A 25,615-nucleotide genomic window follows, 5' to 3' on the forward strand; every position below is an offset into this window, starting at 1 on the left:
ACGTAAACGGCACGGCCCTTTTCTCAGTGTGCCCCTTTAAAAAAACAACCCACAAGCACAACAGGCATTTCACTGATGTGAAAAATGTATCTTGGATTCTAATAGGGAAGTTGTATGTTTGCCAAGGTGTATGCGTGTCCTCAGCTAACCCCAGCCCCCATATGGTGCTCTGCTAGTCCATGTGAGATCGCTGCGATTTCTAAAGGAAAATATCTGGAAATGGTTTGTTTTAAAAAAAAGAGAGAGAGACAAAAAAAACCCAAAACAAATAAATAAATAAAACGGAGGTAGTCCAAGAATTCTCTCTCGCCGCTTTGCCAAGTTCACCTCCTATTTGTTTACAACGGGGCTGTGTAAGATGGGTGTGGGCTGGCTAGACCAGGGAACTGCACCACAACTCAAAGACACAAAGAGATAGAATGTCCTCCATTTTGGAGAACGGAGCAGCCTGAAACATATTCGTTGCTCAGATCTCGAAAGAATTTACAAGCACACAATAGAAGCTTGAATCTACGGTTCAGTCATGGGGGGTGGGGTGGGGTGTGTGTGTGTGTGGGGGGGGGGTGTGTGTGTGTGTGTGTGTGTGTGTGTGTGTGTGTGTGTGTGTGTGTGTGTAAAAGACCCTTACAAACAATCAGGATTTAAAACATTTCTGCCATTAACAGGTCTTTATTGCTGTTGGCATGTACTGTGTTCAGAGGCAGTGTAATCTATTCTGTCGTTCGACGGCCGGCTGCGCAGAACAGAGTATAATAGTGTGGTACAAATGTATGTGCCTTTTCAAAAAAAAAGAAAAAAAACAGCCTGACACGGGCACATGCTCCGGGTTGTGGGAGGTGGCCAGTGCAGTTTGGACCCTGCCTTTTCACACACTTTACCAGCCCGTTATCAAAAGCATGCTGTGCTGGGGCAGAAGCACGCTTTGCTCTGAAAGGCTGGGTGGCTGCAAAAAAAAGAAAAGAAAAAAGAGCCAAGCGCCTGGGTCTGGCAAGCGCAGGCAGCTCCAGTTTACCACAAACCCAGCAGACCATGCTGTCACCGGGCCTCCTGCACTTCCAGCACGGCCCGAAGAAAAGCGTCCGCAGACGCCGGCCAGGGAAGCAGGAATGCCCAGGCGCGACCCAGCTCTTCTTGCGAGCGTGACGCGGCGTTTCTCACCGGGGAAGGGGGTGGGCGGCATGTCCCACCCGGTCATCACCATGGCGAGGGCACACGCTCCCTCTCCGACGGCCAGTTGGGGTGGTGAGGCACGGGGAAAGTGGGCGCAGCCAGGTGCCTTTGATCGGGCATCGGGCACTTTGCGCACATGCACGACACAGGGCCTGGTTTGGGGGAGCCATCTGAAGGAGTGAGGAGACATTTTGTTGTCTCACGGAGTAGGAAAGAGCCTCGAATCCAGCGAGCAGAGGTGTGCAGACCTGTTGCCAGGACAATTGTTGTTGCCAAGACAATTTGGCAGAGAGACATACGAGCTTCTCTGTTAGATTCTGGCTGGTCAATTGGAGGTTTTTTTTCCCCCTCTCTGTCTCAGCCTCTCTCTCTCTCGGTCTCTGTCTCTCTATTTCTATTTCTCTCTCTCTCTCTCTCTCTCTCGCTGTTTTTTTCATCGACCGACAACAGCAGCTGCTTAGCAAATGCACAGCATATGGGATAATGTTTATATACTATTAATGACTGTGTAGTACAGCTATCCTTTGATCTCAGCTACTACTTTGCAGACACTCCATGGGCTCTTTCTATCGTATATTTAGAAAGGAATTGTGGGGGATAAGCTGCAGTGACCAGTGTGGCGTGGAGTGGCGATGGCTCCAGCGCACAGCCCTGCTTTTGACTGCTGGGCTTCATAACCCCACTCCATGCTCTCTCTGCGTAGCCTTTCTTCTGTCCACCTCGCTTTTGCTACTCATCCATCACGTGGACACGCAGTCCACTTTTCCTCTCGGCCCGGCTAGCGTGGTCCTCGTGATGCTCAGAGAGCGCATTTTTGTTGTGTCATGGCAACAAAAAAAATAAATAAATAAAAGATAAAAAATAGCAATGTTTTTTATTATGTAAACATTCTTACTGATTCCATTGGAAACTTCCCATATACATTCAAGCCTACACAAAACATATTCTACAGCAACAAACTTTTGTAATTTAAAGTGTCGAAATTACAAGGGATAATAAGGTGATCTTTTATTCATATTCATCTTTTCTGGCCTGTTCTTTCTTTCTTTTTTTAAAGTTCAGTTTTGCAATTAATTCGCATAGCTGTTCTCTTCAGTGAAATAGGAAATAGGAAGTAATGACAATTTGGCTCTTTCTGCAGAGCCCCTGTGAGATGCCTGGCGGTCCTAATGCACTGCTCTTGCAAAAGCGTTATTAATCTGAGGAGGTCAGGTTTCCAGAGGCCTTGTGTTTTCAGATGGCAGATTTGGCAGATTGAGATTTCTTCGTCGGGATTATTAGGAAAACAAAGCCGTTGTTCAGATGGAGAGAGAGAGTGGTGTGCGAAGTTGCCTGGTGCCCAGTGAGCGCTGCCGGGGCCAGCTACAGGCCACATGACATCCAGTCTCTTCTGTTTCCAACTAAAACACGGCACATGGACCTTCTCATTGCATGCTTATTGTGTACACATGCATACTCACACACACAGACACACACACAGCACAACATAGTCCTAAAGAATGTCATGTAACTGTACTCTGCACGTTCAGCGTTATACCTCTGTTTCGTGGAAAACTGTGTTGTAGGTTTCAGAGAAATTAGTAGTAATTTGCACCAAGGTCAGTCATTTCCACGAGCTAGTAATCGTCTTACAGACTGTTGAAATCTTCTCACTCTATTGACTCTGTTATGTATAGTTAGAACAAGCACTTCTTAATCAAATAGGCCAGTTGTACAATGCTCCGATTCACCAGTGCCCACCTGTGAATCAGTATGGATCGAGACTTTTTTGGCATTTTAAGCTTGCTGTAGACATGAGGATTTTTTCCCACATTTCTTGTAGCAGATGCAGTCTTTGCCAAATTTAATGTTAACAGATTTTGGAAGTGCTGAATATTCATTCAGGAATTGATTTTGACCTCCGGTTTTTCACGGTAGACCAGTTTTATTGATATGCTGTATAAACCTTGCCGGTTAACACAGGTCAATTTACATGTAATTTATCTAAGAAAAAACCCATCCCCTGCTGACTGCATCTTTATGGATGCGGCCCCTGAGCAGAGATGCTGACATTCTCATGTAGATGTGACATTAGGCCCTTGTGATGTGCCTGATCTTTAGCTGGGCCCCGGTGCTTGTTAAGGCCGTTGTGGGAGGGGCGTTCGATTCCACCCAGAGGCAGGCGGAGCCGTACGGGCACACTGCAGGAGTGGCGAGGCTTCACATGCAAACGTCTATACCCTGTCTGAAAGGTTGGGGGGTCCTTAAGGTCAAATGCGGCAGCCCTCCGTGCTCTTATGTGACTGACACTTACATGCTGAAAGGGCATTGTCTTGAAGCATGACTCTAACCGAATTCCTCCAGCGCAGTCCGGAAGCCTCTCACCATTTAAGAGGAGAGCGATTTGATGGAGGAGAGATCTTATTGTGTGTGTATTTTCCTTGACACGTCGTCTCTCTCTACATCTCTCTCTCACACACACACACACACACACACACACACACACACACACACACACTCCCATTCAGCTGCTGTGGGCCCTTCTGGCTAACCTGCCCTTGAAACAGACGACTCTTCGGTGGCGTGTTATTTTCTGTTCTGTCCCACCTCGTGCTTTACCTTCATGACATATGTGCCGCCCCCCACCTCCCCACAACTCCCCTGCACCCGTGACGGCGTATTGACGGTGTTACGTTACGTTGCCGCGTTCCTCTCTCACAGCTCATGTGTCAGAGTGCAGGCAGCCTCCGTGTCCTTTGCCGACCTTTCTGCGGCGGGTATGAATAGGCGTAGACGTACGCTCCAGACGAGACATCCGCGGTTATAAGCGTGGAGTCAAACTTCAGCTTTCTCAATCCCTCACCACCATTATTATCTTTATTACAAGCCGTTCTCTGTGCCACGTTATTATATTATTATTATTATTATTATTATTTAGCATTGATAAAAGCTGAGGCCACTCACTGCGTATGCATACCTGATAGCGCCAGCTCCATTCAGTCTTGTTTTATTCCTGTTCCGCCGCTTTCTCGTTCGTGTGGCAGTTTTATGGACTAGTGGACAGTGAGGTCACCGGTTAGGTGGACATGGCTGGTCCTGTGGTCCCGACGGAGAGCTCCAACACTCTATGGCTGATGGAGCAGGGAGTCGGTGTTCTCTGGCTTTTGTGCAGGTTTTCAACCTCCATAGACTTTTCTCTCATGAACCTGTTTTCTGACCACAGAGCAGTGTTGGCTGGATAATGTTGTGATATAAACACTCTTTATGCTAACCGTTACACATATAGTGAAAGCACACACATGGTGGGTGTGTCATTAGGTACCTCTCCCTAAGAAGGACTGCTTAGTCAGTGATACCTCACATGGCTTCTAACTGGGCAGATTTAAGCCTGAGGCTTGAATGGATGTGCAAAAAAAACCCAGAATGCCGATTGGTTTTTCTTTGATAGGGACAGTGTGTTCTTTTCCTGCTCTCATTACCCACTCCTCTCATGACGGTATGTATGACACTGACAGAGGAGTCAAGCATTTCATCATACGCTTCAGCTCCATACATATATCTGTAAATAGTTTGATTCCATTTCATATTTATGTGCACATGTTTGAAATACACAGCCGACGCATGCACTGTTGTCAAAAACAGGTCATTGATGAAAGAAACCAGTGGAAATTCCACCACCGCATGTGTACCAAATGAGCAGCGCACACATGGCAGACATTTACAAATGAATGTGTGTGTGTGTGTGTGTGTGTGTGTGTGTGTGTGTGTGTGTGTGTGTGTGTATATATATATATATATATATATATATATATATATATATATATATATATATATATATATATATATATATATATGTTTGCGTGCGTGTGTTTATATTAACCATTAATTCCAACTAGCGGTCTGATAATAAAGATAATCATAATAACTAAGGCCCTCTGATGGGATGTATGTCAGTATCAACATCCCAGCTATATATAGGGTCAGCATCATGAAATGGCATACAATACCATACCTCACAAGGCTGTCTACCATAAAGGCCAGTTCATCTCTTAAAATAAAGCGATGTGATTCTCCCCCCATCACTCATGCTGGGTAATGAGGGAGCCATCAGCTGTGGCACGTGTTAGCTCGGTCGAATAGGCCCAGCCGTTACCATGGCTGATCCGGAGATCGGGGGAGGGACTCGAGAGACGAGAGTCTCAGGAGCGTAGAGGGGCCACTACGGGAGCCCTGTGCGAGGTTGTGGGTTTTTTTTTTTTTTCTCTTTTCCAATCAGCCAAGAACTCCTGGCACGGTGTGAGGGTTTCGGAACAGGAGGCTTTTCACACGCGTTCACACTCTGCTGTGGTGCCAGGACTCCTCCTGCTCTGTCGTGGAACCGTGCTGATCTGACGCGCGAGGCCCATTTAGTGGCGCGGCGGAGTGGTGGACGCGGGGGCACCGGAGACTCTCATTCACCAGCCGCCGTGGAACATAAGCTACGCAGCACACGGGCATGAGCGGCTGCCATTTTGTAAAATAATACGTCCCAAGGAAATGTAATTAATTTCGTGCCTCGACCCACATAAAGCTACGTACCGCAGAAGTCATTTTTATCCCAGGCCATGACCCCCCGCACCCCAGCTACCTTCATCTCAAACTTGTTGGCAAGCAGCAGTGAGAAACAGTCCAGCTGAATTCAAAGTCCATTTTTATCCAAACGCGAACACTGTATGGGAGGAAGCAGGTAATAACCCGCTGTTGAGCGTGTTATAAACCGTGTTGCACATCCTGGCCTGCGCGGTCCTCGTTACAGCCGTGTGGGGAGGCCCGGGACTTGCGCGCAGGGGTCGGATGTGAAGTGGCAGGAGAGAGCACTCTAGTGGGTCTCCTGCACTGGCTCCAAAGCTGAGCGGTTGTTGTTTTTCTAGGACTCTCATGACTTTCTGCTTACTGCCGATCAGCCTGTTAGCCTATGCTATATTATTACCATTTTTTTTTACTTTCTAAAATTTGGCAGTTGCCATGGACGTCTGTAGCAACATGATAAGACCGTAATTGTACCAGTGTCTGCTGCAGGGTTCGAATCGTTTAGCAGCCTGTCACATGAGTAGTCAAATGGTTCACCTTCTGTTAAAATGGCTTAGTGACACACCATATTCAGTCAAATAAGCACAGCAAATAAGCAAATAATCATGAGACAATATGATTTTTTAAAACCATATTTGAGGAGCAGCATCCAAAATGTTAAAGGCATGGTAATCACAGTTTTTCTGGATCCGTAATTTCTTTTCTTTTTTTAATTTTATTTTACCTGCAAAAAATTAAGAGGACTGAGCTGAACATTTATTTTAAGGAGTTAAGAAGTGCATTGCTGATGATGACGTTTTAGGAATTAGTACCTTAACGTATCAACAATCTGCCAATAGTGTGGTAAAATTAGACAACACACCACTGAGTGAGTCAAAATGAGTCAAGTGTGTGTGTGTTCTGTCATAATAGTTGAAGATATTGGTTCAGATTTTGTTTTCTGTGTTTTTTGCTGCTTCATATATATTTAGTTTATCACTTGTTCATGGTTTCGGGTGATGAGACATGGCGGAGACTGTTAGGAACCACGATCTGATCTCTTATGACAATCAAGTTCTGCAGTGACTGAATCGAAAAAGATCAAATATAACTGTACTGTAAACTTAACATAAACAGTTTTATTATATAAATTCATTCATTTATGTGTGGTGATGTAGTCTTAAATGTTATATTATCCACATATACTACCAATGTCTACTGTCCACAGAATATTAGTGTTGTAGGTACTCTGGAAAAAAGACTTACATGGTTTGTTCAAGTGTTTACGTGATGACGTTCGATGTATTAAAACCTTTAAAGCTACAATGAGACTTGGAGACTTGTAGTTATTAGGAGATAACAGATTGTGCACAGTTCCAAGCAATGTCCCATCTTCATAGTTCATTCATTTTTCAAAATAAGAGTGTATGTCAGGAAACATTATTAGTAGGGGGGGGGGGTTTAATGCTAGAATATGGTAGACATATGGGCTGTTGTTTAAATGCATTGTCCTAATGAGAGTTTGTGCAATTGAATAGCAAACAGTACCTAGCAAGACAATTAGCCGTGATTAAAGTGGGCTAGCGATAGAATTGACATTAGTGTTATCGTTTATGAGAGAGGCCTCAGAGGCTAACATTACTACATCAAACGTCTTGTGCTATATTCAGCTAACAGACCTCAAAAAATCAGGTAAAGTTAAAAAAAGGGGAAAAATTCTAAAATAAATTAATTAAAAAATTATTGATCCATGATGTTTTCCTGTTGTGATGGCTGGATAGATAACGTGGCTCAGACTGTTTCCAGAGCTCTTTTGGATTTATTTTCAGATCAGGATGTGCAAATATATCTCATATGCAAAAACTCTGCAGTCGCTGGTGAGTCGATATAAGAGAGACCAGGGCTTGGATTTTCTCAAAAACAAAACAAATCCAAAAAAAACACCCCTAACACCCCTCCCCCTTCCCCCCAGGTTCCAGAGAACAGTGCATTTCAGTCAAATAAATGTAGACAAATGCATGGGAGTTGTTGTGTAAGACTGGGCCCGATTCCAATTCAGAGAAACCCTTGCACCTCTTACCCTAGCCACTTTCATTTGGGATAGTCGATTTTGGTGCGTGGCTTTTGTATTTAAATTATGTGGCTTCCCCTCATTCCAGGTAATGCTTTCCATTGTAAAACTGCTGCTCATCTATACTGGTGACTCCTTAAGGGAGCAGTGAAAAAGGCCATCGAGACCTGTTGCATTTGAAAATAGAAGATAATTCATCTCTTCTTTGTGGATTTGCTATGTGGAAGAGCAGAAGGGAAATGAAAAAGGACTTATTTTTCTGTGCGTTTCTATATATGTTGGGAGGAGTCATGCATTGGACTGATGTTTAACTTGCAAAACTCTATGAGTAAATGACAAAGCACTTTTGTAAGTCGCTCTGGATGAGATCGTCTGCCGAATGCCGTAAATGTAAATGAAAATTCTAGGCCAGAGTACAAGTTTGAACCAACATTTGGACCAAAGTTGCAGTTCTGTAAAGTTAGGTTAGCGTGGAAAAGACACTTGTGTGAATGTCAAAACACCGGTGTGTATCATTAAAATCATAGCAGAGTGATTGTATTGAAATATCCACCATCAGTCAATCAGTGTAAAAATGAGTTCAGGATAAAGCCTTTGCTAGCAGGCAGCAAGTGGGTTTAAGAAAGAAAGAGGAAAAACAGCCAGTTTTGGGCTAAACTACACACAGGCCCATGGCTCCTCTTCTCTTTTCTTTTCTCCTACTCCGGAAGACCGAGTTGGCCTCAGTCCCGAAGTGCACGAGGTCATTTCAGGTCAGCTTCGTCACGCTGGTGCATAGGAAGTGCACCACGTTACACACACACTGTATTTCACTTCCTTGTTCTCACGTGCCAGGCTCATACTTGCAAGAGAAAGTGAAGGATAGCCGTCGCATAAAAACCAGAGGAAGCCACTTCAGGGGGCGAGGAGCGCACGTTCTTTTAGGCCTGTATCCAGCACCTTTTTTTGTGTGTTTTGGTTGTTTTTTTGGTTTGGTTATTTTTGTTTGTTTGTTTGTGAGAACTTATGTGAGAACGTGGCGGTAAAGGAGGCATGCCACGGCCCCTGTCATCTCCCTCAGGATATGTCTGAGCAGGTCAGCGTGGTGAACACTGCTTGTTTTTCACTGCATTTGTATACATTAGCCCATGGAAAGTTTAGCATCATGTTGCTGTTATCATCTTTGGTTCCTGTGTGTGGTTTTGGGCATAATGAAGGCATGAAGGGGTGTGTTAGGTTTGAAATGCTTGTAGCTACATGCCAGGCTTACACCCACGCTTGCTCGCACGCGCGCACACATTCACACACGCAGAGAGAGAGTATATATATATATATATCTCGCTCTCTCGCTCTCTCTCTCTCTCTCGCTCTCTCTCTCTCTCGCTCTCTCTCTCTCTCTCTCTCTCTCTCTCTCTCTATATATATATATATATATATATATATAGATAGATAGATAGATAGATAGACAGATATTGATTCACTATTAAAGGCTGAATACAGTATGGTTAAAAACATAAGCAGGAGATATTTTCTCTTCAGAGGTACAGCCATTAACTGTAACCACAGTCTCTTTTTTTTTTCAGCTAATGTGTATCGCACACTCAATAGAATACTATTTTATGCAATCCAGTTTATGTTTCATGATAAAAAGGTTCCCAAAAATAATTGGCCTCCATTTGGTGAGGTCGCCTATTCAACCCAAAATAAATAAATTAATGAAAAATGAGGCTCATGACAATGACGGTGCATATTTCACTGTCTCATCTCAGCCCTTCAGATCGGCCAGAGTTACAGTCCAGCAAGGCTGAGGAATTTGTTTCCCCAAATCACAGGAAAAAAAAAAGCGCCATATTTTCTTCAGCATTACTCTCTCTTTCTTCCTCCTTTTCTGACTGCTGTGTCCTTGTGCAGTTTGGCCTGTATTTATAGCCTAACCTAATTTGCAACTCTAACCTGAGACTGAGATGGTAAACTCTAGTCTAAGATGGTAAACTCTATTCTGAGTTTGTAAAATCTAGTCTGAAATGGTCAATTCCAGACTGAGATAGTAAAGTGTAGTCTGAGATGGTAAACTCTAGTGTGACATGGCAAGTTCTAGTTTGAGATGATAAACTCTAGTCTGAGATGGGACACTAGTCTAAGATGGTAAAATCTAGTCTGCAATGGTAAATTCTATACTGAGATGGTAAACTCTAGTGTGACATGGTAATTTCTAGTTTGAGATAGTAAACTCTAGTCTGAGATGGTAAACTCTAGTCTGAGATGGTAAACTCTAGTCTGACATGGTACTTGCTAGCCTGAGTGTACCATCTTCTTAGCAGACCTTCCTCCAATGTCTGGCTTGGCAGACTCCTGTCTCTCCTGCATCCGCCCGAACCATAAAACACAGCTCACTTGGCCTCACAGAGACACTGCCACCACATACATGTTGACATATAACTTATTTCTTCCTCCCTCCCTCTCTTTCTGTCTACTCATTCACTTCTTATAGTTTAGCTTCCCCCATCTTTACTTAATGTATCACAGAATGGAGAATAATTGGATACATTCCAGTTATATATTTACAACTGCCCTCGCCTCAGTCACCGATGCCAACAAGTGGAGTTAACGTTTCCAGGAACATGGTCTGTGTTTGTGATTTAAGCTCCGTGTAGGTGTTCGTTAATGTTGTTTGTCAATGCAAATGATGGATCTCCTGCCTGCGGGGGTTCATATGCTGAGAGCAAAAGGGAAATCAATTAAATGTTGAGCTCGAACAGGCATTTCTCAGGCTCTCCATCAAGGGCCATGTTTTAGTGGCATTAGAGGTATTATCTACTAATTTTCATGTTTATACATAATTGCACGAAGAGTTGAGTTTAAAGCACTCAACTCCGTGATTTATATTGTTCAGTAATTTAATTAGTGCACGTAATGACGTTAGATGGATGGGGGGGATGCACATCAAAAGCTGGGGGTTTGGATGGTGCTTCTGGCTGGTCCTCTCTGACATGCAGCTTCAGTCAACTCTGACACGCTAAAAAAATACTGAGGGTCTTTTAGCTGTTTTCCATGTTTGGTAAACATTTATCAATGAAATGAAGTTATTTCTTTGAACTGGATGGTGCATTTCGCATTCATCGTGAGGTGTAGTGAGGAGAATGTGGTGGGGGTGTATAGCAGTGATTTTCTATTGTTTTAACCTTCGTGATGTAAGAACTTCACGGTCACTATGTCACATGATTAGAAGGGTGAAAGAAAGAGTCTGCGATCCTGAAATGTCCTTGCCAGATTTATACAAAGAACATCCGACAAGAACAATTATTATTTTTAAATAATTGAGATGCACTTGATTCACCAACTGGAAAGAAAAAAAAAAAAACAGAATGTTCAGCCCGCAATATTCTCAGATTTGCTTGAGCCCTGGGCACATATGTTCTGAGGTTATGAGGTCATGGTGAACCTATATGAGCAAATTCTTAGCCTCATATACGGGACATTCTTCTAATAAGCTTTTAAGAGATGGGTGAATCGTGTTAAACTGATATAAGTGGTTACACACTTAAGCTATTCAGTAATCACATGTACCTTAGGTCATGAAGATGGCACGGAGCCAATCATGTGGTTACCATCACATAGAAACTGAATAAAGTTATTATGAAATGAAAGGTCAGGGCTACTTCTTTACACTGAAATGTTTTCCAAAAGAGAGCACCTAGCCATGACTGTGTTATTATATTACGTCCAACTGGGTCACACATTTATGCTTTTCCATGTTCTGGATTTTTTGCGATTCCTAATTACCATCACATACGGCAGTGACAGCGAACCAGATAACAGCAGCACGCCTGGTCAGCAGGGGCACACCTCCACGTCCCGCTCCACCACAAGCACAACAGCGTGGAGGTGTTGCCCTCCCACTTTACAGGGCTAGCTCCATCACAGACCAAACGCTCATCACCGAAACCGTAAAAAAAACCAAAAAACAAATACAGCAGAAAAACAAACGAGCGTGTCATGGCGGGGGGCGTCGGTATCTGTGATATAGTAGAGCTCTGATTGGGGTTTACTGTTCACAAATGGGAGTGAAAAGCAGGTCAGCATATCATTCCGACTCATTAATATATTTATGTCCTTAATATGCACAGCTAGACTGTGTTAAAAATAAACAAGGCATTCTCTTCACTTCCTGCCGTCTGGGCTTGAACAGCCACGTTGCTGCCGTTAGGGGCTGGGCTCTGATGCACAGGACAATGCGCCAATGTGCTGTGCATTGTAAGTCACATTTGCATATTCAAGATTTATATTATTCAGAGGGCTGACATCCTTCCCTTTCCTCCCGCCCCCCTGCCGCCCCCCTGCCTCTGTGCCCCCCCCTCACCTTTCACTCCTTCCCCCCCTCCCTCTCCCTGTCTCACAAACCTGATAAAAATGATTTCCAGTCACCGTTCTGCATTCTTTATGAGATGGCCGGCTCATTACGGAGGCTTTGATTAACCTGAATTCCACTCCTGTCCTTTTCTCTCGGAGCCTTTCTTCTTCATCCTCTCTCTCTCTCTCTCTCTCTCTCTCTCCCTCTCCCTCTCTGTCTCTTTTCTCCTCCATTCTGTGCTCTTTGTTGTGGCAGTAGGGCATGGCGATGGCAGCCTAGAGTATTGTGTCTGACTCTCTCCCAGACAAACTGACCTCTGGGGATTTATTGACAGCTAGCTCTACAAAGGCAGACACACACGCAGCCACTCGGCACAGACACACGGAGAGGGAGAGGGAGAGAGAGTGCGATGGGAGAGGGGAGGAAAAAAGAGGGATAGAAAATGAGTGGAGATCAATGACAGGACGCAGAGAAACCGGTTCTCTCTCCCTCTCTTCAGCCTATTTTTAAAAAGGAGGGAAGAACACAAAAACCCATAAAACTCGGAGAGGGAGAGAGGCGCTTGGCGAAGGTGTTTTTTGGGACGTGAAGGGAAAAGAAGGAAGAAAATGGCGCCCTCGGAAAAAAAAAGGAAAAAAAAAGGATCTAATTAATTTTGAAGGATCATCAGCCCCTTTCGTCCAAGACTCGGGAGGGAGAGGGAGCAGGAGGGAGGGAGGGAAAGAGAAGGGGAGGGGATGGAGAGAGGGTGAGCAGGAGGGTAGAGAGAAGTGGCGAGAGAGAGGGGGCAAGAGAGAGAGAGAGAGAGAGAGAGAGAGAGAGAGAGAGAGAGAGAGAGAGAGAGAGAGAGAAAGGGGGAGGGGGCAGACCCCTGGACTGATTAGCATTCAGGGCAGGTAGGAGTCGGCTGCTGCTCACCCACTGTGGGCCAGCCGGAGAGAAATGGCAGTGTGTGTGTGTGTGTGTGTGTGTGTGTGTGTGAGTGTGTGTGTGTGTGTGTGTGTGTGTGAGTGTGTGAGAGGGAGAGAGAGAGAGAGAGGACTGGCCATGTCTGATCGTGGGTGTGTGTCTATATATGTGTGTAAATAAGAATGAGTGAGTGAGTGAATGTGTGTGTGAGTGTGTGTGACTGTGTGTGTGTGCATGTGCAAGAGTGGGTGGGTGGGTGGGTGAGTGGGTGTGTGTCGGTCTGCATGTCTGTCTCTCTCGGGGAGCACTGCTAGCTGTTTGTGCTTTTGTTACCCGCTTTCACCTCACTTCACCCCACTGGCAGAAGGATTTACATGCTGCTGTCCACTCAACACTGATCCCGGGACAGCCTGCATGGTCTAAGCCCTCACAAAAGCCTTTAGAAGAGAAATAATAAAAATGATCTCAGCTCAGTTAGAGGATAACTTCTCTCCTAGCTGCTTTTTTCCGCGGGGTGGGAGGTAGCAACTACATATCCCACAAACCCCCTGCTTGCTGTTGTGTGCTGTGTATTGTTAAGGGTTGCTGGTGGATTTAATTTATTTCTAGTTTAAGCACATGTTGTTTGAGCTGCCTGTGCTAATGCTAAACTCTGTAGTCTTTGACCCTTATTTTTGTGAGATGAATTTATCTGTCTCATCAAATAACAGAACTAGACTGAAAACGTGTGCTTTCATGCTTGTGTATGTGTGGTGTGTGTGTGTGTGTGTGTGTGTGTGTGTGTGTGTGTATGCATGCATGCGTGTGTGTGTATGTGTGTGCACACGCGCATGTGTTTGTGTGATATTACAAAGCCATGAAATTGATAAAATATTCAAGTGGCTAATGGAGTGTTTTGTTGAACCTTTTATTTCTTCTCTGTCTAATGTACCTTTAAAAAGCTTTTGAAAGATCTTTATACCATGCACTTTAATGAGCCTTCTTTATTAAGACCCTGTGCGCGTGTGTGCGCGCGCGCGCGTGTATGCCTGTGCTCTCACGTGCATGAACACACACACACACGCGCGCACGCGTGCGCGCAGGCATGTCTGGGCGTACCAGCAAGGGCATTTTACTCTCTGCCAGTATCAATATGTATGAACCCTTCATTGTGTGTGCCATTCATTGTGCATCATTCTATAGACAAAGCACCTTTCCCTCATAAGGATGGAAGGGCTTTGATCCAGGCCTTCTCTTTTCCCCGCTTCATGCATATATTCTGACAGCTCGGATCACGATCAAAGGGACGTGCATGCCCGCGACGTATGCCATACAGTATGCGCGCACACACGCCAGCTCATCTCCAATTCATTACCTTCAGCGGCTCCTTTACGGGCTGGCTCATAATTAATGAGCGTCGTTTTGCTGTGACGTTAATAACCACTCCAACCGCTTTATGAAAGGGAACGCTTAAATCTTAGTTGGTGCTCGTCGCCTACCTGAGATGCAAAAATACAAAGAAATACTCCTCATGTTGCATATGGAAATGTTCATCTGATGATGCGCAAGCAATGCATCCATAACCCAACATGGAATTGTCTAGTTTTACCATAAATGCGAGCGAGATTTGCTGTTGTTTTGCTTGATTTTTTAATAATTTTTTTTTTACTTTTGAAAATGAGAATATGGGCTAGAGATCTTGGATGGCGAGTGTGGATGGAATTCTTTTTTAAAAATTTACATACAGCTTTATCACTTCACGCAGTGCAACATACACAACAATTCAGACAATACAAAAAGGGAGCACACACATACACAAATGCACATAAAGAGAATACTCACGCACAGTCACACGTAGAGAGAACACACACACAGTCACACATAAAGAGAACACACTCACGCACAATCACACATAAAGAGAACCCACTCACACACAATCACACATAAAGAGAACACACACAAGCACAAATGCACATAAGGTCCCTAATCATTTGAAATGATCTAAAAACCAAGCCATGTTCGTGTTCTGGTTGCCCACAGAAGTTTTGTTCTGTTAGAATCTTTATAAAGTAGTGATTGTTCAAGTGCAGTATCTTCCTGAACCTCGACCTGACAACCTACCAGAAGAATTTGGGTCACCGTCATGAATAGTTGATGCTTTGTGCCAAACATCATTTGCATGCAGGTTCTGTGATGGGCGTTAAGCACTCGGCCGATGCTGTCGTTTACTTTAGCTTGACACTTCTATTCGTCTTCACACATGAAGTCTTACAGTCTGTTGCAACACCAAAGCCAGAACCCGAGCAGGCGATGCCTTCATATGAGCGTTGTGTGAAATTACACAATCCTTACCGTTGTTGATATGCTTACGCCATTCGGAAAAATGCCTTGAATAGGGCTGATGGTAAATATTTGGCTTTGGCAGACAGACTGAGCATTTAGAACGTCTCATGAGAGTGTGAGCAGTGCTGTATGGATGGGAAGGTGTAGTGAATACAGAAGGACTGCCGATCTGTACCGCCGAAGAGGATGACCGACCAATCCGTACAGTTGATTAGGAGTACAGATCGATCTATACAGCTGATGAGGAGGATCGACCGATCCGTACAGATAACAAGGAAGACGGACTGATATGTACAGCCGAAGAGGAGGACAGAACGATCTGTACGGCTGACGACGGGGACCGGCCGATCCGTACAGCTAACGAGGAAGACCGACTGATCCGTACAGCTAACGAGGAAGACCGCCTGATCCGTACAGCCGAAGAGGAGGCCCGACCGATCCGTACGGCTGACGAGGAGGACCGACCGAGCCGTACAGCCGACAAGGAGGATCGACCGATCCGTACGGCCCACGAGGAGTACAGATCGATCTACACAGCTGATGAGGAGGACCGATCTGTATGGACAACTCGTTACATCCTGCCGCCGTGTCGGGGGAAGTCCTCAGCGCGCGCTACACTGCACGCGCTAAAACCATTGTCTGTATGAGCCAAGCAGCAACCAGAGCGGTGATGGGAGTGGTGACACATGGCGAGGTGAGGTTATCCCTTACGAGGTTACGGGTGGAGCCATCTCATGGGACGTACGGGGATCTGTGCTGGTAAGAAGTCTTGATGGCGCGATGGCGAGTGCTGTTGTTTTGCCAGTTCATTCCTGTCTCTGGTTCGCGTCTTCAAGTTGCCTTTCGAGTAACAAAGGGAGTTGCTCACATGTGACCCTGACCCCTCTCCTGGTTCTTCCTCCCCAGCTGTAATGTGGAGGCAGACCGAAGGCTGTCCTCCTGAACCAACACCCCTGTAAATGATCAAACAGTTCATTTTAGACTTTGTGCACTGTGTTCCTCTAATATCTTCCACCACGTGGGGCATATGGGTGGTGTGTTTCGTGTTAGCGCTGGGCTTCCTGTCAATTCAAACCGTTTGGCTCCTTTTCAGCGGGGTGTGAGCACGTGTGGTGCAAACACACGTGGCCCGTTCACCGGCCGGAGAGCGAGGTGGAAATCTGGCAGGGGTTTCATGGAGAAGATGGCAGATAAGCTATGTCAATGTTTGTGCACATGCCTCACGCTACATGATACAGATTGAATGGTGTCTTTTTGACCCCAACTTACTGTTTATTTAGTTAATTGTAGTGTCTTTCTTATTTTTTCTTTCTGATTTTAGGTAAAGTAGGATGCATGTGTGTGTGTGTATTTGTGTGTGTGTGTGTGTGTGTGTGTGTGTGTGTGTGTGTGTGTGCTTGTGTGTGTGTGTGCATATGTGTGAGCACTGGCACGTGCGTGTGTGTGTGTGTGTGTGTGTGTGTGTGTGTGTGTGTGTGTGTGTGTGTTTGGACTTCAAGTTGGTACTGGGGGATGTCAGACTAGTTTGCATTTTACAGTGCTCCATAAAGGATTAATGAACTCTCACGAAAGGCTCCTCAGGCCTGGACCACTGCACTCAGGCGTCCATGCGCTTTCTCGAACTTCGCTCACTTTCTCAAATTTCTCTAGCCTCCTTACCATTTTTTTAATTTCAGCAGCTAGCTGTTTTTTGTGGTCCAAACGCCTGGCGCATGCGTAGATAAACCAGCACAGAGAGTGCTGCCCATTATCTCACCGGTGTCACAAATAACCGTGACGGTCGCAGACGGACAGGCGGACTGGCCAAGGTGTCCTCGGGGTGACTCTCAAGCGCTTTCACACTCGTTACATATATCCTGCTGCAATCAAAAGGAAGCGCTTTACAAAACGTCTTGGGAAACGTACGGCGCAGTCACGTGACCAGGACCAAGGCCATTTAGCTTTGATCGCAGTAAAATTTGAAATCATCTTCTTCTCCTTCTTCACTATCAAGAACACCGATGTCTTTTCAAGTGGTCACAAATGCTGGTCATGTACAAAGCATCTTTATAAGATAATCTTCCCAAGGACAAACACAACCGAAATCACGCCATTTTGCACCCTCGGAGGATCATGGAGAGTGCTGTCCCATTCTCTAACGGCTAATCTAAACCTAAAACCTAAAAAGAAGATGTTTAAAATAACAACCTAGAAATTATTAAAAGATTCCAGTATGACTAAAGGGGCATGAGACATCAGAAGACTTCTCAGAACTGGATCGATCATTTTACAACTGCCCGGATCCATAATGTTCATACTCCTCCTGTTGCCTATGTTCCGTTTTGTTTTGGCTGTTGGTGTTGTGGGGTAAAGAGTGTCTCACATTTCAGCTCTGTTCTGGCCACACCCCGGTTTTCTGCTTTTCTTTTCTTCTTCTTTTTATTTAATGGACGGACGCCTCACTGGAAAAGGAAGACACATTACGTGAAATCCTCAAGATGATAAAAAAAAAATAGACTTTGTGTGTGAGGCGCACGAGGAGCGGTGCGATTGATCTCCCTCCGCTGTCGCCCTGCTGCATTCACTCGAACATGGAGGCCCAGACACTCTACATGTCGAAAACTGCAATAGCATCAGATTTGGCAATGCAGGAAAAGTCCTGGCACCTGGTATATGCCGACAGTTAGTGGCTTCTCCATGTGTTGGCACACGCACACTCACACAAGCGGGCACGCGCGCGCGCACGCACACACACGAACACGAACAGAGCTATCGGGCAAATATGGAGTGATCTGGCAAAGAGAGCAACACGTACATTCCTCAGTGTGTATCGCAGTAACAGCTCTATGACGTTTGTACAATCCTCAGTACAGTACGTCTGTTTCAGAGTCTTAACCGTTTAATGGTCAGGCTCTGTGCTACACTGAGACAGAACGAGCAAAATAAAGAGGGTTCTAGAAATGTACGTTTCTCTGCATTGTTAGTCAGTTACAGTGTAGCAAAGGATCTTTCTGAATTCTTTTTCTGCAGAAATCTTTGGAGGTCACAAAAAAAGTCTAATTATGGGCATCTGTCCCGTCTGCCAGAGGAGCAGAAATTCAGTGGAAGATACAAATGCATAAATGAAGGCAGCCTTCTGAAGGGCAAATGAAACAAACAAACAAACGTGGCCTCAGACATGAAACGAGAGGCCTGACAGACAACAGCAATCAAACGTAACAGCCGCTGTCTCGTGATTGGCAGACGGCGGTCGCGTCTTGCTCTGCCATCCCTTGGCCCGGGTTCAGGTTGTCTCGTCTGCGGCACTGTGCGGTCGCCCGGCGCAAAGCCACAGAGCGCCGAGACCTTTCACAAAGTTGAAAAAAAAAGAAAAGCAAGCAGGCCGCCTTCAAGGACGCGGGTGGCTGCACTAGCTCGGCGGCGAGCTAGTGCTCAGAGTGACCGTGTTAATGTGGCAAACGGGTGTCAGAGTCATCTGGGGTAAAATGCACAGGGAGTGCGCGCGCGTGCCTGTGCGCAGTGAGCCGAAGGCCACCTGGTGTATGGAGTTTTTTGCCGGGCACAGTGGCCTACTAAGGATAAATGTGCTGGTGAGGACCAGGTCATTGGCATGACGTAGCAGTCTAGACAGAGAATAACCCCTGATAATAACCCCCGAGAATAACCCCTGAGAATAAGGCTTGATAATAACCCCCGAGAATAACCCCCGATAATAACCCCCGAGAATAACCCCTGCTCTGGCTTAACGCTCGACCACCCAGTGACAGCAAGGTGGTTCTGAAGAACCCACAACCTGCTTCAGGTTCCCTCTGGGGTTGCACTGGGGCTGTAGAGGTTAGTTCTTTAGAAGGGTTTTAGAAGCTTGTGTATGATCTTTGAGTCTGACAGAGCACCTTCCATCCTACCCCCTTCAGCTTATGAATGTAGGTTAGGCCATTCAATATTAAAGAATTATATAATAGGCCCAGACTCTGCAGTCTGGATACACACACACACACGCCAAATGCACATCCTCACCCTGAGTGTTCATACATGAACAAACACACATACACACATATACACATTTATACACAAACACAGGAACAAGACGCACATCCTTACACACACATATTCATACACACACACACATTCATACACAAATACACAAACTCGACGCACATCCACTCTGAATGCTAATGCAAAAATATACACACTCACACACACTCCAGATGAACATCCTCACTCTGAATGCTCATACAAAAACATGTATGCATGTACACACACACACACACTCCAGATGCACATCCTAACTGACTACTCAGGAAAAAACTCACTCATTCACAAAGACTCACCCATTCACACACACACAAACACACCCACATCCATACACACACACACACACACACACACACACACACACACACACACTGTGAATGCTCTTATATTTTCACATACTCAAGAAGCTCAAACAAACTGACTGCTTATTCACAAACACAGATATGCACACATATAAGTCTACCTATACAGATATATTTACATGCACACACACATCAGTAGTGAGATCTTTGTTTAATGAAGCAAACACAGCCCACTGTTAGGCTGGACTGGAAGAAGCATGAATCTTGTGTGTGTGTGGGGGGGTACTTTTGCATAGCACTATGTTTACCATGGCACTGCAGCAGATTCAGGACTCTTATTTGAACCTGTGTTATTGAGTTTGTGTAAGGGTTGCAGATAAAACATGGTTAATGAGATTTTGTGGCAGAACATTGTCCTTGCTTTTATACTTGTGTTTATATGTGTGTCTACGAGACAGTGGAAGAGAGAATATGTAAAACTGGATGTTTGAGGCTAAATATCTGTACTTCCTTCCACATGCAATGGTATGTTTACAGAAAATCTTTTCCAAAGGCTTTTTTTTATGACTGTATGCCTTACCTTGAGAGCATTGATGTATAACAATAAGAGGCTTCATTTACATTTTTAATTTTAATTTTCTTTGGTCATATGCATGTTCATGTTTTGCACTCATGCAATGAAGGGGTTTGGTTTTTTTTGTTTTTTGTTTTTTTACTTATAGTGGAATTTTCAATCAGACATGGTTCAACAGACCCAAATGGGAACAAGTCTGAGACACATTCTTATCTGGCTCTTAAAAGGCCGGCTCTCCTCATACCGTGTGCGCCGGCGAGCCCTGGCAGTTGTGTGGGTTTCGTTCTTGCTCGTATGGAGAGGCTCTGCTAAAGCCTCGCCGCTGCTCGTCTGGGAGTGGCCGGCACAGCTGAGGAGCAGGGGCTCGCCTCTCACGTGCTGCATGCAAACATGGCCGACCTGCTGCTGCAGTCTCCACACCAGGCTGTTTCGTTACCCTTCACAAACCACAATGAGATAAGACACCCTTTGTGTGTGTGTGTGTGTGTGTGTGTGGGTGTGTGTGTGGTAGTCTGCGAGTCCGGAAGATGGCCGCCCGTCTGTGGTGAGCCAGGCTGGCTGCAGGTTTTCTCCACAAACACACCTGGCCAAGGGAGTGTATGATTTCTCTCTGGCCTGAGCGGGGCCCATAATCAACTGTGGTGTGTGTCCACTCTTCTCCGTGCTGCAACACACACACACGCACGCACGCACGCACACACACACACACACACACACACACACGTACGCTCGCACGCTCACAAACTCACACTTGCACACACAGCCATGTCCATATATGTGGGGAGAGTTCAGTTCTCACTCCAGAACGTGACACTTCACGCTGTTACTGTGCAACTGTGCCACTTTGAGCGGTTAAAGTTTGGACAGAGAAGCCCGGGGGAGGCTCCCAGGGGGAGGTGGGTGTGGGGGAGGTGGGGTTTAAAGTGAGGGGTGGGCGGGGTGGGGTCTTTGGTGTTCTTTTCTTCCTCATATGAGAGTGGTGAGAGTGGCCAGTGGTGCATGAAGGAAAGATTAGATGTTTTGGAGGTGTTTGTGTGTGACTGAAGGGCAGGGGCAGCATCGAAGGTTTCAGCGCTCTCCTGCTTCATACTTCCTTCTGTGCCCTCCCGTGTAGTTGTTTATTTTTACTTTGCCTGTTGATAATTTAGCATCTCATTGCCACTTTTTGTTCACGAACCTCCACACCCAGTTGTATTTTCACAAAAAAGGGGGGAAAATGCAGTTAAATTGGGATGGTGTGAATGTGAAAGCAGATGCAGGTGTGTAATAAGGGCCCTCTGCTCACTTTCTCGCTCTTTCTCTTTCTCTCTCTCTTCCTCCCCATCCCTCCCGGTGCATGCTTGCCTTGGCAGGGCCTTGGTGAAGACTGTGTGAGGTTGGATTGCGGCCGGGAGAGATGAAGTGAGTGCCCTCAGACTGGCCTCTCTCCTCTGCGTTTGCCAGCACCAGCAACCTGTAGCATCCCGCCCCTGTGCCTCGGCCACGCCCACCAGCCACGCCCACCCACCCACACACACGCCCACCACACACAAGACTACCCCACCGAGCGCCATCAGACTGTACGTATGCCTCTGCGTCAGACACACACACGGTGTCTATGTGTATGTATGTGATATTTAAGAAAACACTTGTCCCAACCATGGAACTCTTAGTCTATAGTTATACTTTATGTCTTGTTTATCCGAAACACACTTGAGCAGAATGGCATCAGACCGTACCAACACTATCTATTGAATACACACACAAACACACTTACTCACACACTCTTTATTCCTCTTTATAACTCATACTCAAAATCCCATATAATACAAGTCAAACTATATACACCTAGCCCTACCTGGTTTCTTTCTCTCTCTCTCTTACACACACACACACACACACACACACACACACACACAGTCAATGGGCATGTAGAAACCACTATATTGAATGCATGCTTCTGGACACACATATACAACCACCACCACCCCACCCCCCACGCACACACACAGAGAGATCACTTGAACCGATCTACAAACATCGTCTCTCACTCACTGTGTAGAAAGAAGTACTTCAGCTTGCATTACCAAATACAATGTCTGCTATTCTTACACACTACAGTATACAGTGTCTGCTAGTGCATTCAGGAATTCAAACATACACCTTCATAAAACCCATTTTATGAAAACCGCACTCAAGCTTTTGTGTCTACATACGTCTCACACCCAAATATTATCTTTTATTGAGCTCAAATATTTCCTTGAAATGTATGAATAACAGTTTTGTGCCTGCAAACATTTACAGATTGTCTAAATGGCCTATTCTGCTAGTTAAACAAGATATCCATGGAATGGAAGAGAAATACACATTCTTCAATGAAACAGGACAATTAATAGCAAGTATTTAGAGACGCACACACATGCAACACGGTTTGGTCTTTGACGGATCTACACACATACATGTGCACACACACGCACACGCGCACACACACACACACACACACACACACACACTCGAGCTTACTTTCACTGTCTTTGTTTCATCAGCAACCTTCGAAGTTTAAGAACATTTCCACAGACAGACACCACGACTGTCACTCTTCCTTCTCCAAGCCCACACAGTTCAGATTCTATTGTTTGCCATTGTATGTGAGTCATGGGATTAAAGTATTGAAAATTGACTATAATCAGATGTTTCAGTGAGCCAGTGTTTGCCTGCAGAGGCTTGTTTTTATAACCTTATAGCACATCACTTACATTTAGCATTTAACTTCTTTCTAACAGACTACGCTGCTAATTTGACATTTTCAGTTTGATAATTATGTGCAATGCGCGCAGTATTTCAGATCCGCGGTACTGTTCAAACACGACAATGACAGTTTGAAACAACAGAAGGTGTTGGAGAGCTGAAGGGAGTCTAAAAACGAGGGAAATATTCATGGGCTTGATGAATGTGACGCCTTTCTTTAAGAAACTGAGTGGGCACGAGAGCGGGAGAAAGAGGGAAAAGACGAGGAGCGAACTGAGCTGCTTTCAGGTGCCACGAGCGCGCGCGTACGTGCGCACACAGGTGCAGTCGGATGAGTTTTCAGAGAGAGAACAAGAATTGATGTCACCACTGTCTACAATTAATATACATTTTTAAACATGGTCATGTCCTCTCCGGAAGTCCCTTAAAACTGTTTCATAGCCATGCTATTATGGAACATGAAGCACCACGTCAAAAGTAGACATTTTGGGCCGTGTCTGCGGTAGTGTTTGTTTGGACGACAGATTTTCTCATACAGTCTCCAACGTATCCACGTTAGATCTGGCCTCAGAAGGATTCTGAAAATAACCCAGAAAAGAGATTTTCATGATAGAAACATAGCCTGATGATTTATTTCTGGTTTTAATTCATTTCTGATGTAGAAACACATGCGTCTTGCACAAACAACCATAAAGTAAACTAGGTATGAGTTAGTGTAGCTCAAGAGTGCCCCCTGTCTGTGGAAAGTCAGTGCTTTTTTTATGTTCCACTTTGCCTAAATGGTGTATTTAGGGTATAAAACTGAAAATGTTTTAAGCTGTTTCTCAGGAATTATTTAGTGCAAGGCAGCTGGTTTGAAATAAATATCAAAAATGGCATTGAGTGCTCAGTGAATTTGTGGGCTATCCTAACCATTAACAGTTAAAGGAATTCCTTTAACAAATTTAATTCCTGTTTCTTTCTTTAATGGCAACTGTACCATTTGACATGTAACCTGTTTGTGAACAGGACAATTAACTGTTTTGACCATAGAGGCAGACATTTGAAGGGCAGACTTTCATATCTGTCCTTTAACCCCTGTTGTTGGTGGTCTGTCTGTCAGAGGAGAGTGTAAGAAGTCATTTAGCCATTGGCTCAGTTCCACCACCTTGGCCGAGCTGTGAGCAGTCTGTTTCATGAAAAGTACCTCCATGTTTGACGCAGCCGAGAGACCCCATCTGCACAGATCTTCTCACATAATACAGCCTGTGGTCTGAGCAGTGCTAGCGCACAAATTGTTTTTTAATTGCCCACTTTATAAAAGCGTCCAGTGCTACAAGTGTGGACCTGTTGCCTCCTTGTCCAGGAGGGAGTGGCACCACTCCACAGAGGAGCTAGCCTCTTCGGCCTCTGGTACTGAGCCACTCGATTGGGCTCGCACTAAGGAGTTCTCACGGTAATCGCGAATGTCCTTGACCACTCCTGCATGGCAGAAGCCTGCCTCAAGCCCCCGAAGGCTTCTTTTGCCATATGCCTCTCCATTTTGGAGGAAAACATTCCCAGCCTTTTGACAGAATCTTGTGTGTTAGTATCTGTGAGTGAGTGCCTGGCTATGCGACTGTAACTGGCATGGTTATCTCTGTGCACTCTTCATGATCTGAGGTGGGAATAGTTTCAGTGTGGAATCACATGTGTATTTTGTAATTTTCCATTTGTAATAGGAATTCTGTTCTCTCTTTCTCCTTATAACTATATTTCAGATATACGTAAGGCCATAAATTTGATCATTCAAGTTCAGTATTATCTTAAGACACTGTTAGTTCTAGAGTTCCTCAAAAACAGACTGAATCAGGATTCTAGGTATTTTCATGGAGGTAAAAGCATTACCGTAAAAACCAAACGTATTTATGGGAACCGACTTAGAACATAAACTGTAGTGATGAGTCCCTCCCAGAGGACTGGAATTTGGAAGTGTTTTTAAAAGTTCTCATGCTGGAACCCTGCTACGATGTTTTCTTTTTGTTTGGACAGGCAGCAGAATGGGAACATCACGGAAGATGATTAGAGTCTTGCTTTTTTTTCCTATTTCTTTTCCAATTAATCTTTTTTTTTGTATGTGAATCAAATCTGTCTCAAGCGTTGTAAAAATCGTTCCTGTTGGGACATGTTCTCTGAATAAATTTCACAACAGCCTTCTACTATTGTGGACTCATTTTCTCCTAATTGTATGTGGAGTCTAAAGTCACTATGGGATATTCTAGGCAGTACAGACAGCAGCAGTCAGGATCTTGAAAGTTTAAGCTAAGACCTATGTATCCTCTGCATCTGCCAGTGTTCACTACATATGCTATTGTACATATTTAGGATGCTGACATATTTTATGGTGCACATGTGTCTTTATCAGGTGCACATGTGACTTCATTTGTTTTGTGATAGCTTGGCAGTGGAGACTGAACTGGTTACTTCTCTCTCATGCATGAAAATTCTGTGCATAAATAAACGTGATGGAACCTCTGATCCCAGGCTAAGATTGGAAGTTTTTGTTTGACACATCCTGTTGCAGCAACCTGAAATTCCCTCCAAGAGTCGGCCAGGTGAAGGGAAGAAGGCTTACCAGTGCAGTGCTTTTGGAAGTTTAGCTATTTTGTGTAAGACTTGCATAGTGCTTGAATACTAAACAGGAGACAATT

The 25,615-nt window shown here is 44.9% G+C and overlaps 1 protein-coding gene across 7 annotated transcripts in view; it reads left to right on the forward strand.

The window, feature by feature from the left end:
- zbtb20 (zinc finger and BTB domain containing 20) overlaps positions 1-25,615 on the forward strand; it is a 55,736-nt gene that overhangs the window by 9,752 nt on the left and 20,369 nt on the right. For 3 of the 7 annotated variants that reach the window (XM_035526954.2, XM_081719301.1, XM_081719302.1), the window contains exon 3: positions 21,572-21,778. The exons of 3 other annotated variants lie outside the window; for them this stretch is intronic. The gene's annotated coding sequence lies outside the window, so the exon portion shown is untranslated. Of the gene's footprint in view, positions 1-21,571; positions 21,779-22,502; positions 25,574-25,615 lie in introns of all 7 variants that reach the window. One more of the 7 variants, XM_081719300.1, reaches the window with a different exon arrangement.

The sequence above is a fragment of the Electrophorus electricus genome, chromosome 8 (assembly GCF_041902795.1).
Source record: "Electrophorus electricus isolate QZ-2024a chromosome 8, ASM4190279v1, whole genome shotgun sequence".
NCBI lineage: Eukaryota > Metazoa > Chordata > Actinopteri > Gymnotiformes > Gymnotidae > Electrophorus > Electrophorus electricus.